Source organism: Photinus pyralis, unplaced genomic scaffold, assembly GCF_008802855.1.
Source record: "Photinus pyralis isolate 1611_PpyrPB1 unplaced genomic scaffold, Ppyr1.3 Ppyr1.4_LG8, whole genome shotgun sequence".
Lineage (NCBI taxonomy): Eukaryota > Metazoa > Arthropoda > Insecta > Coleoptera > Lampyridae > Photinus > Photinus pyralis.
Genome location: NW_022170819.1, coordinates 17,643,117 through 17,653,248, shown reverse-complemented (window position 1 = coordinate 17,653,248; position 10,132 = coordinate 17,643,117).

Sequence of the window (10,132 nt, the reverse complement as noted above, 5' to 3'; positions counted from 1 at the left end):
AAAATTCGCCTTAGGTGATGGTTTTGTCCGTTTGTCTGTCTGCTCCTCGTCTAACTCGAGAACGAAAAGAGACAGCAATGCCTAACCTTCGCCAATCGATTTCTACGAGTTCAAGGATCAGTGATAATGAATATGAGCCGGATTAAAAGTCTGGTTTTCGAATGCGACCTGAATGGCAAAAAATCCTCCTCCTGAAAATCATGTACGATTCTTCGTATCTTGTTTTCAGTTGGATTTCACTAGCAATAGTCGCTTAGGTCCTAAACTGAGATAAAGTTCGCACTTTTGAGTAAAGCTATGAAAATTGGTACATATGCTCTTCGACCATTCCTCTTAAAGTTCGAACGTGACGCCATACTCATTTGTCCCTGGATTCCTCGTTAGGGCACATAAATAGCCACAAAGGCGAGTAATTAACTCATATAAAGTTTTTATGGAACTCAGAGGTATAACCTGAGACTTTTCAGTGCGGGTTGCCTACCCCTTTGGGTGCTGCTTGATTGCTTCACCAAGAACAGAATCAAGAAAGAGCTCTAAATCTGTCAATCCTTCCGATGTCCGGGCCTGGTGAGGTTTCTCGTGTTGATTCACTGTAATTTTCGTTACAGTGACTTTATAGAGAGATAGTGGCGCCAATAGCGTCTGTAAAGTTAATGATAAAAGTGGTATTGTAGTACACGCAACACATGTCACACGTGTATTGTGTGTTGCCTACTTCTAATTTAAATTTTAGATGCAACATGGCGGCTGAGCTCCTATTATCGCCACAGTCTTTCTTATAGAATGTGGCCTGTAGAATCCATAATTTCAAACAGTTCCAAGATTGGGCTACTAGTTCAAAAGTTACAGCCGTTTGAATTATAAAGTCATTGTAACGGAAACAACAATGACTCTATACAAAGACAGTGACGACAGTTGAGCCCGTCCGCCATGTTGTGGCAAATTCAAACCTTTAAACCTTGATTATACGGTGTGGATTAAAAGAAATAACCACTGACATACGCTCATATATTTTAGTCAGCAATTTCGTCCAGTGCACACCAAAATCCACAGCCTCGAAGGGCATAATCACTGATACAGTACTCGACTTGAATCTACGTATTATTTTTAATCTCCAGATTTTCAGCAGATCACTTTGACGTCTTTGGCAACTTCTCCCTCGTCTATTTTTTTTTTTGCTATCCTAAAGCCTATAGAAATGGAAGATCCATTAGCTCCGAATTCGAGTGTCTTCTTACCACCCACATTTCCGCTGATATTTCTTATCCACTTTGGCGTTTCGTGTTTCACTATCTTATACACGTACATAAGTGCTTGTAATTTTTATCTTATTCAAGTGCTTGTTCCTTCAATTTTGAGTATGTTGTTTAAATTTTCATGTTTTACTACAACAATTTTAGCGCCGTAAAATATTTTAATTGTCTCATATTCTCAGGATTAGATTGTCGAACTTCAGTCGATAAGCTTTCATTTCGGGACAAATAAAATAAAAAATTGTCAAAGTCCACGTGTGAGATCGAAACGATTTCAACGCATTTTTATGTGGCAGGCCAGTTGTGGACCAAAGCTGTAGAAGTAGATAGGAAAAAACTGGAAAATCACCACTTTAGTATAACACGCTCGGGGATGGCGCCCGGATGTCGCCACAGATCATGTAACCCTGTCTCTAATGTTGTTAATTACACGGCCTCCGTAGGTACATGACACTCCTCGTCTTTCTACAAACGTTCTTCTACGGCACCGCATTTGCTGACAGCCGGCCAGCCGACCAAAGTGAGATTATAAGTTAACTTTTTACAAATAAACGTGCAAAAAAGCGTCAAAAAGCACAGTAGTCTTCGGAACAGTTCCCCGTTACACTATTACATAATGCATACAGGGTGTTCTAAAAGTTGTCAGGTCTGTGACTCGATCTTGAATGCTGAACTGAAATATAAAGACGGTTTTTGAAATGGATCTCTCTTGCAATTAGATTCAGGCAAACGGAATTAATCGATACCTATGGCACTATCGGTTACCGTTACTGAAACGAACTTCTTTGTTAATAGTATGACTATGATCGGTTTCGTATTGCATCAAGAAGTTGAACTATTCGAGTGCGGTTTACAATAAAATGGATCACTTTTGTTCGCGTACCTCTCACGAAATAGATTCTTTTCTTTTTGTTTCAGTATAAATAGGTGTGCACGTGACACGTTATTTTCTAGTCGGTGGTTAAAGTCGTCGTAGCGGTGCCTGGCAGAGACGTATCGCGTTCGTGATGGATGTGCATTATTTCTCCTCGTCTTCCTTTTAGTTCGCCGTACGGCCTGCTATGGTAATTACCCGCCAGTTGTCAACCTGTGACTGATCACCCATTACGCGCTTCTTTCTTTTTTATGATTCCCCGTTGTTTTCCAATTCCGGCCGTCTTTCACGACTCGACTTACTCGTTTTTCTCAAGTCATTTAGATGTTATCCCGGAGTTTAGAAAACTTGCTCGTAAAATACTACGAACGTGACGCGAACTCCTTATTTAAATGGTAATAAATTGGCGATTTATAGTTGGTTTAATGCTAATTTAGGATCGTTATGATATGTATGAGTAGGAAACGGTCGCCGTCGCCTCACGTTAATCACAGACGTTCGCGTCCTTTAATTAGTTAATTAACCACTTATCTCGATATCTTTGTACACTTTAATATCCACTTATGTTGATTAAACACTGAGCGAACCGGTGCGTATCGTATGACCTCCCAATAAAAAATGCAAATTAAAAGCCGCACTCTATTCCCAAGACGCGGCACGGCCTTTCGGGATTTTTATCAGAATGAAGTCTACGTTTAAATATGTAGTTGCACGCAGTTACGTAATTAACTTTAACGAGCATTATTACCGAACAAAGGTTCTTGCCAGTGCGGAACACCCTGTATGCTATCGATTAAATTAATTTAAAGAAAACACGTGTGCGGCTATTGATCACGTTTCGGGCTGAATTTTGGGTTGCTAGGATTAGAATCAACAAATGTACCACAACTGCCAGAATGGTCATAAAGTCAATCTGTGAGTTCTGCGAAACTAAAAGAATTTGCTAAATTTTGTCGGCTTCCGCTGCAATAAAATTTTATGGGAGCTGTCCATCATTTTGTACCATCAAACGTGACTTTACAAAAGAAAAGAAGATTGAATGGGTTCGGGTATTGTCAGGCTTATGAGACAAAGTCAAAATGTTACCGGGAAACTATGAAGTGGGTGGTCCGGGGTTACTGTTGGGTACCTTACCTTTACATTTTTAACAAGTCAATTTAAAACAGGGTTGGAATACTCAGTTTTTGAATTAATTCGGAATTTATTCGCCATTTTTCCTTTTATTGCAGGTTCTTCTTCATCTTCCTAGGATCCTGATCCGCTAATATCTTGTACCTGTATAATTATTTGTAGTTTCCGCTTATGAAACATTGTTACAACTACTTTGCATACTGCCTTTTTATTGGTTGAATTTTGTTTATTTATTATTTCCAAGTCCATTCTTTCAGTCCAGTGCTCCAGGCAGGGCCGGACTGGCCCAGGCCGCTAGGCCGCCCGAGTGACCGGGGCCCCGCACTAGCGGGGACCCTGGACGGGGCCCACGTGGAACGACTCCGTCGCGGGGCCCCTTTAATTTAATGTTCAATACTGTTCAGCGAGTTGTTTGAAATACAATTAAAAAAACTGCAAATCCCTTGTCTTCTTTTTCGGAGGGGGGGTCCATGAGTTTGGGGGCCTTTTAGTCATGGAGCGCCCGGGGCCCTTACCCACCCGGTCCGGCCCTGGCTCCAGGATAGGTATATATTTTTTGACAAAAATAATTAGTTCGCTATCCAAACCGGCGTTTTTATGTAGGTAAAGTGCGAGGGGTTAGTCGGTGTGGTAATCTTTCGTACACATGACTGGTAGTCACTGGTATTCCCGTGGTATTCTCTGGTATTCCCGTGGTAGTCAATGGTAATCTGTGGTATTCCTATGATAGTCAGTGGTAATCGCTGGTTTTCTGGTGGTAGTCTTTGGTATTCCTATGAGCATTTACTAACTTTTTTATTATTTTCCATTTTGCTTGTATGTAGGTCGAGATGTAGGTATTTCGGGCATAAACTATGGTTTTTGTGATTTTGTCTATCAAATCGCATACTTTCTAAATTAATTCGATTGATTGTTGCTGTGCTGGTTATTGAAGGTGACGATTCAGTTTTAAAGATGGTAGCGATTCAATCAGTAATAATGTATTTGTATTGTGTGTTTAAAAACATGCCTAGGTCGAGGCCAAGGTTTCCATGATAATCACATATATCTTAGATCTGGATCTAGACCCTTTTTAGAAGATGATCTTGTATCTAGATCTAGATTATATTATAATAGATCTTCCACTAGTAGATCCAAAGATCAATTTTAATTATTTACGTTATAATAGTATATTAAGTATGGAGAACGGTAAGGGATTTTTACCGTTCGAAGACAATTGTTTGGAGGAGGAGCGAAGCGACGACTCCAATTATTGTCTGAGAACGGTAACCCTTAACGTTCGACGTGCTTATAACATTTTTGGCGCGATCGAAATTAAAATTATGCAACCAATATAAATATGCACTAAGAAATTAACGAGCAGAATAAATCGAAATGATCGAAGTGGTATGGTGTACATTGGGTGTACATCACTAGGTAACCAGTTTATTTGTCAAAATTGAAGTTAATAATTTCATAAAAATGTGCATGTGTCTGATGTAGTTTACTAGCTTTGAACTTCCTTTATGACTTTATGAGCGTCTTGCTATAGGAAACAACAGCACAAATTGTACGTTTAAGGTACAGTCTCTTGTAAAAGTAATGTCCCTCGGATACCTACCACTGTAGCATAGGCAACCAACATCCCAGCCCACTAGTCCAAGTTGGATTTGCGGGTGTGGGAGGTAGGTAGGTATCTAATGCGGTTCGTTTTCAGCAGGTATTCCCACTTTGCCAAACTAAAAATAAGTTAGTAGAATGAAAATGAATGGCATTTATTAGCTCAAAAGATCTGCGCTGCTTTAATCTATCCTTGGTTTAATACAATAGAAATTTTTACATTTCTTTCAATTGGTTTGGTGCGTTTTAAATTTGGAAATACTTTAGCTAAAATAATGACCTTTTACTTTTAATTTTTTCGAGTAGATTTTCTTCTAACAAAATAAATGTGATGATTTTGTCGTTTTATACTGACATTGAAATTGATGTCTCATTATTAATTACTCGGGCCTCCTAATGGAATGCGATTATCTGCACTGGAAGCGCGACAATGCCGTTCCTTTTGTAACTACCACCTCCCACTTCTTTCAAACCCCGGGATGACACCCGCGGAAAAATTCAGCTGTTTTAATTATTTTTCCCTAATTTCTAATCATTTCACCTGCATGAAAAAGCCGGTTTAACTGGTAACTAATTTTTTTGTCAAAAAATATTATACCTATAACCTGGACTAAATATCCTTATAATATGCCTACCTCGAGGCCTACCTACTCAAAAATATGCAACGTAAAAGCTCTCCTAAACTAAATTCGATATTAAATCAACCACGACCAAGTATCACAAATGCATATCATTTAATTTCTGATGCTAGTTGCAAAAGAAAGGTATTGTTGCACAGTGCACTTGTAGGGCAATTAATCGCATTCCATGAGGAGACCTACTCGCAAGTAATTATTAATGACACTGGAATTTCAATGTCATTAAAGCACAAGAATATCACCTTTATTTCGTTAGAAGAAAACCTACTCAAAAAATTAAAAAGTGAAAGGCCATTATTTTGTCCTAATAGTCTCTAGCTAAACTATTTGCAAATTTAAAACGCACCAAACCAATTGTAAGAAATGTAAAAATGTTTACTGCACCAAGCCAAGGATATGCAGCGCAGATCCTTTGAGCTAATAAATCGATGGCATTCACTTTTATTCTACTAACTAGTATTTAGTTTGGCTAAATGGGAATATCTGCTGAAAATGAACCGCATTAGATAGCTACCTCGCAACCCGCAAATCCAACTTGGACTAGGCGGCTGGGATGTTGGTTGCCTATGCTACAGTGGTAGGTATCCGAGGGACATTACTTTTACAAGAGACTGTACCTACGTTCCATTATGGTCCCAAATTTTCGATGTATCAAATTCGTGGGCCACCATAGGGATCTCGGAAACTATAAGAGATAGGTAGGTAGTTTAAATTTGGCAAGGTTGCGTATTTTGATGCTTAACAAAATGTAGTTTGGAACTGAAAAATTCCGACCACTTTCGGAGAAATCCGGAAAAAAACGAAATTTTGCAAAACCAGTCTCAACATGAAAAAGTTCAGCTCACCAAGTTCTCGCAGAATTTCCATTTCATTTCGATATTTCGGCGAGTAAACGTGCGAGTTTAATTATATTGTGACATAAATGAGCATGCTGCTTTTTAATTTTGCTAGCCACTTGTAATAATACTTCCTCGCTTCCTGTCTACCGCTGAAATTTTTAAATTGTTGGGATTGATTCTCCGATTTTCAGCTCATCAATTAATTTATGGTAGGCCCCATACTTTTCTTCTTAAGATCCATTCTCTCACCCAACACTTCTGTTGTGTTTCACATTATTGTATAAAACTACTACAGCCGCGGCAACACAACGATGTCCTATTGGCACCAAAACGCCGCATTTGCGGAAGTTCAAAGGGCTGCTAGTGTAAACACATTTGTGAGAAATTCCGACAGCAATGGCTCACCCAACTTGCCCGACAGTTTATCGCGACACTCATTGCTGACAGTGCAAATACATGTTCTTCTAGTTTTTCGCGCGAGATTGACACAAGTAACTTGCTCTTCTATCTGCACCTTTACAAACAAGTGAATCACAATTCAATTGACCGCGATTGTTGTCTATTAGTAAACGCACTTACATATAAAACTGGGAGTATATTGCTACTGCATACTCCACGCCGTAGTATCATTGCAGAACTGTTGCATTGAGAGTGTGAGAGTCTAAATGGCGCGTAAAGGCGTGGCGAAGGCTTGTGGTGGTTCCACGGTCTTCCCGGTAATAATATCTATCTTCCGCTCATCTTCAACCGGAAATTCTACCTATAAGTGGAATAGTGGATATATCCCTTCGGCAAATAATCATGGTGTTCTTAATCCTTTTTTGAACAAAATGAAAACTGACGCAGGTTCGAGGTCCACGTTTGGTCGATTCTGATTTCCTTGCAAAACGGGTTCTTACATAGCTTCTCAATTTGTCTCGCTATAAATGTCGAATTGCTAAAATCACCATGCCACGAGTGTCGCTCGTGTTTATAAATGCGCTTCAATTCTAGAAACTATAACTTTTGGAAATAATTAGTTGTCTTCCAGGAATAGAGCGTAGAATTAATTGTTCGGGGATATTAAGATTATTTTGCAGCATCCGAAGGTTCTCGTCGTTATTTAATATTAATATTTTCTAATTTCAGTTCCGTTTACCGATTAGTCGCGGTTTTGTTTGCAATACTAAATGAAACCCAGGATAAAACGTGCAATTAATTAAGCATAATTACCGGTAGCTAATTAGTGCTGACCGCGCGTAACGTAGATTTTACTATAAGCGCCTGTTGTCAAGATAGGATAGGCAACCAACTGTTCATCGCGGGGCGGAAGTACGTTCTCGCAGCTTTCTTTAGCATATTTATTCTACATTTTAGCATTGAATAATAATTCAATGATTTTAGTAACAAAAAAAGATAACATATAACTGTTAACTGTTTTAATCGAATTTATTGGTATTTTATTTGAACTAAATTGGTATATAACTGCCTTACTCTAGTCCTAATTTGAGTTATATATGTATTTTGGTGGTGAACACGTATAGGAAAATATACTCTTAAAACTGAAGATGTAAGTGGTAAGATATGATTATTTAGCGTATTTTGATTCAATATATGCCTATCCATAGACCCAAATGGGCTGTAACTGATATTTATTTTTCTTAGACTGCTGATAACCATTTTGTTTACAACGCGGTGTGGTGTGGATTGAATGAAAAACCTGAACACATTTTCAGCAATTTGGCAAATTTTTGATGCATCGCTGATACGTGCAACAATCCTCCACAATTTTTTCTCGTTAAAAGCTTTGAATGACTCTGATGCGAACATCGTATCTGCACATATGGAACATTTAACAGACTTAGCTATTTTTCTTGTAACAAAACCTGAAATATACTTGTACCAGTACGTACTTAGTTACGTCTATACCTAATAGGCCAATAGGTACTGCCGTTATCTGGTAAAGGATGTCGAATAATAGTTCTACGTGATTTTAAGTTAATGGTAAAGTCGAAAACGCTCGGTATTGCATTATTGTATAACACCTTCGTCGGTACCTTTCTAAAATCGGCTTCATTCCCCGCAAATGCACTATGGTGGGATTAAATTTTTCTCTTCGAATGGCTCTGATCCATTGGCCCTTTAAACTTTTATCCGTTGGAAATCTGCATATTATTTAAAATTTTATATAAGTACAAAGTACATGTTGATACGCACGAGTTAACCTAAGTTTATTGGTTTATTCTCAACAGAAAGTTATCTGTTTACTAATTCGAGCTAATCAAAAGAATGATTAATGAACGGAACATCTAAAATAACAGCTTATTTCATTATATTGCATATCATCTCTGCGATTTTTGCCCCGCCGTGCATTGTGTGTTGCATACTGTGTTGACAACACCTTAGATAGTTATTGCAAGTCTCTGGGTGAGAGCGTTATGATTTATGAATGAGGGATCTTTTGCATTTGTTCCGTATTTTGAATCTTTTGCATCTTTGACGTTGGTTTTGAATTGCATTGTCGTAATTACTTTTATTTTTAGACTATCCGTCCGTGATCGACCCCTGTGTACCCATGTGGGTTGACCGTCTCTCCGACTTAACTATCTGTGACTTCCGAAATCACTTCACCGACCTTGACCAGAAGCAAGGAGTAGTCACTTCTGGTGGGGCTCGAGATTAACCGTACTGACTGCCGACTACCGAAGATTCTAAAAGATATTTAAAATTAAATTCATATAATTGTAATTAATATATTCTGTAATTAAAAATGTATCTTTTTATCCAACTTATTTTTACCATTTGATTCGAAGTAACCTTGCAATGGAAATATAAGCGCGACAGGCAGCAGAAATTGAAGAAAACCCAACGGCCAAGATAAAGGGCTAGAGTAAAAAGAAGGTTAGGTACATGTTTAAACTGTGGTCAAAAAGGACATTTTAGCACTGATAAAAAGTGTCCAGACCATTATGGTCTGACCATACAGTGACATGCAAGCAATGTAGTAATGAAGGACATGCCACATAAATATGCCAAACAAAAAGATAACAACACAACGAAACAAGTGAACATGAATAATCAAAATTCAAATGTAAAGATAAATACGACTTGTATTAGAATGATGATTGATTCGGAAGCGCATTGTAACGTCATCGGTCGAAGTACATGGGATTCCCTGAAAGAACATAAAATTGCATGTAATTCAAGAAAAGTGTTCTTAGAATTAGAACCATGTGGCTCCAATAAAGTGGAAGTAATATAGGCCGTTGCAGACCATAATTGAATACAACAACAAAAAGCTACTGGGTGCAAAAATTGTAGTTATCAGTAAAAAAGCGGCTCCTATAATCTCTCCTATAATAGGCACAAAATATTACATTTGTTGAGAGTTTTGTTATACCTAGGCTCCTCTGTAACCAATTTGTATTTCAATGTCATTGCAATTGGTTAGACCACCAACAATACCGATTTCTAGATGATGTACTCCTTGAGTGAGACCAACGATGTATCTCTATCCTTCCCAGTTTTGCATTTTCTCTTGATTTATTGTTAAACATAATAGACCATGTATAATGATCAAGGACTACTTAATTATGTAAACAAGTTTATCGAAAAGCTGTACAATATTTGACTGGAGATGCACAAAAGTACCTATTTCTTTTACCATTGAATAAATTACTTATTCAATACATTTACTGCATTTTTCTATAATGACCCCTTCTGTAAATTACTTGGTTCTAAGGTAATTAGTGGACTAGTCGATCATGATACTACAACTACAAGTCTATGTCCGGCTGAGATTTTTGGCTTTCACCGTAC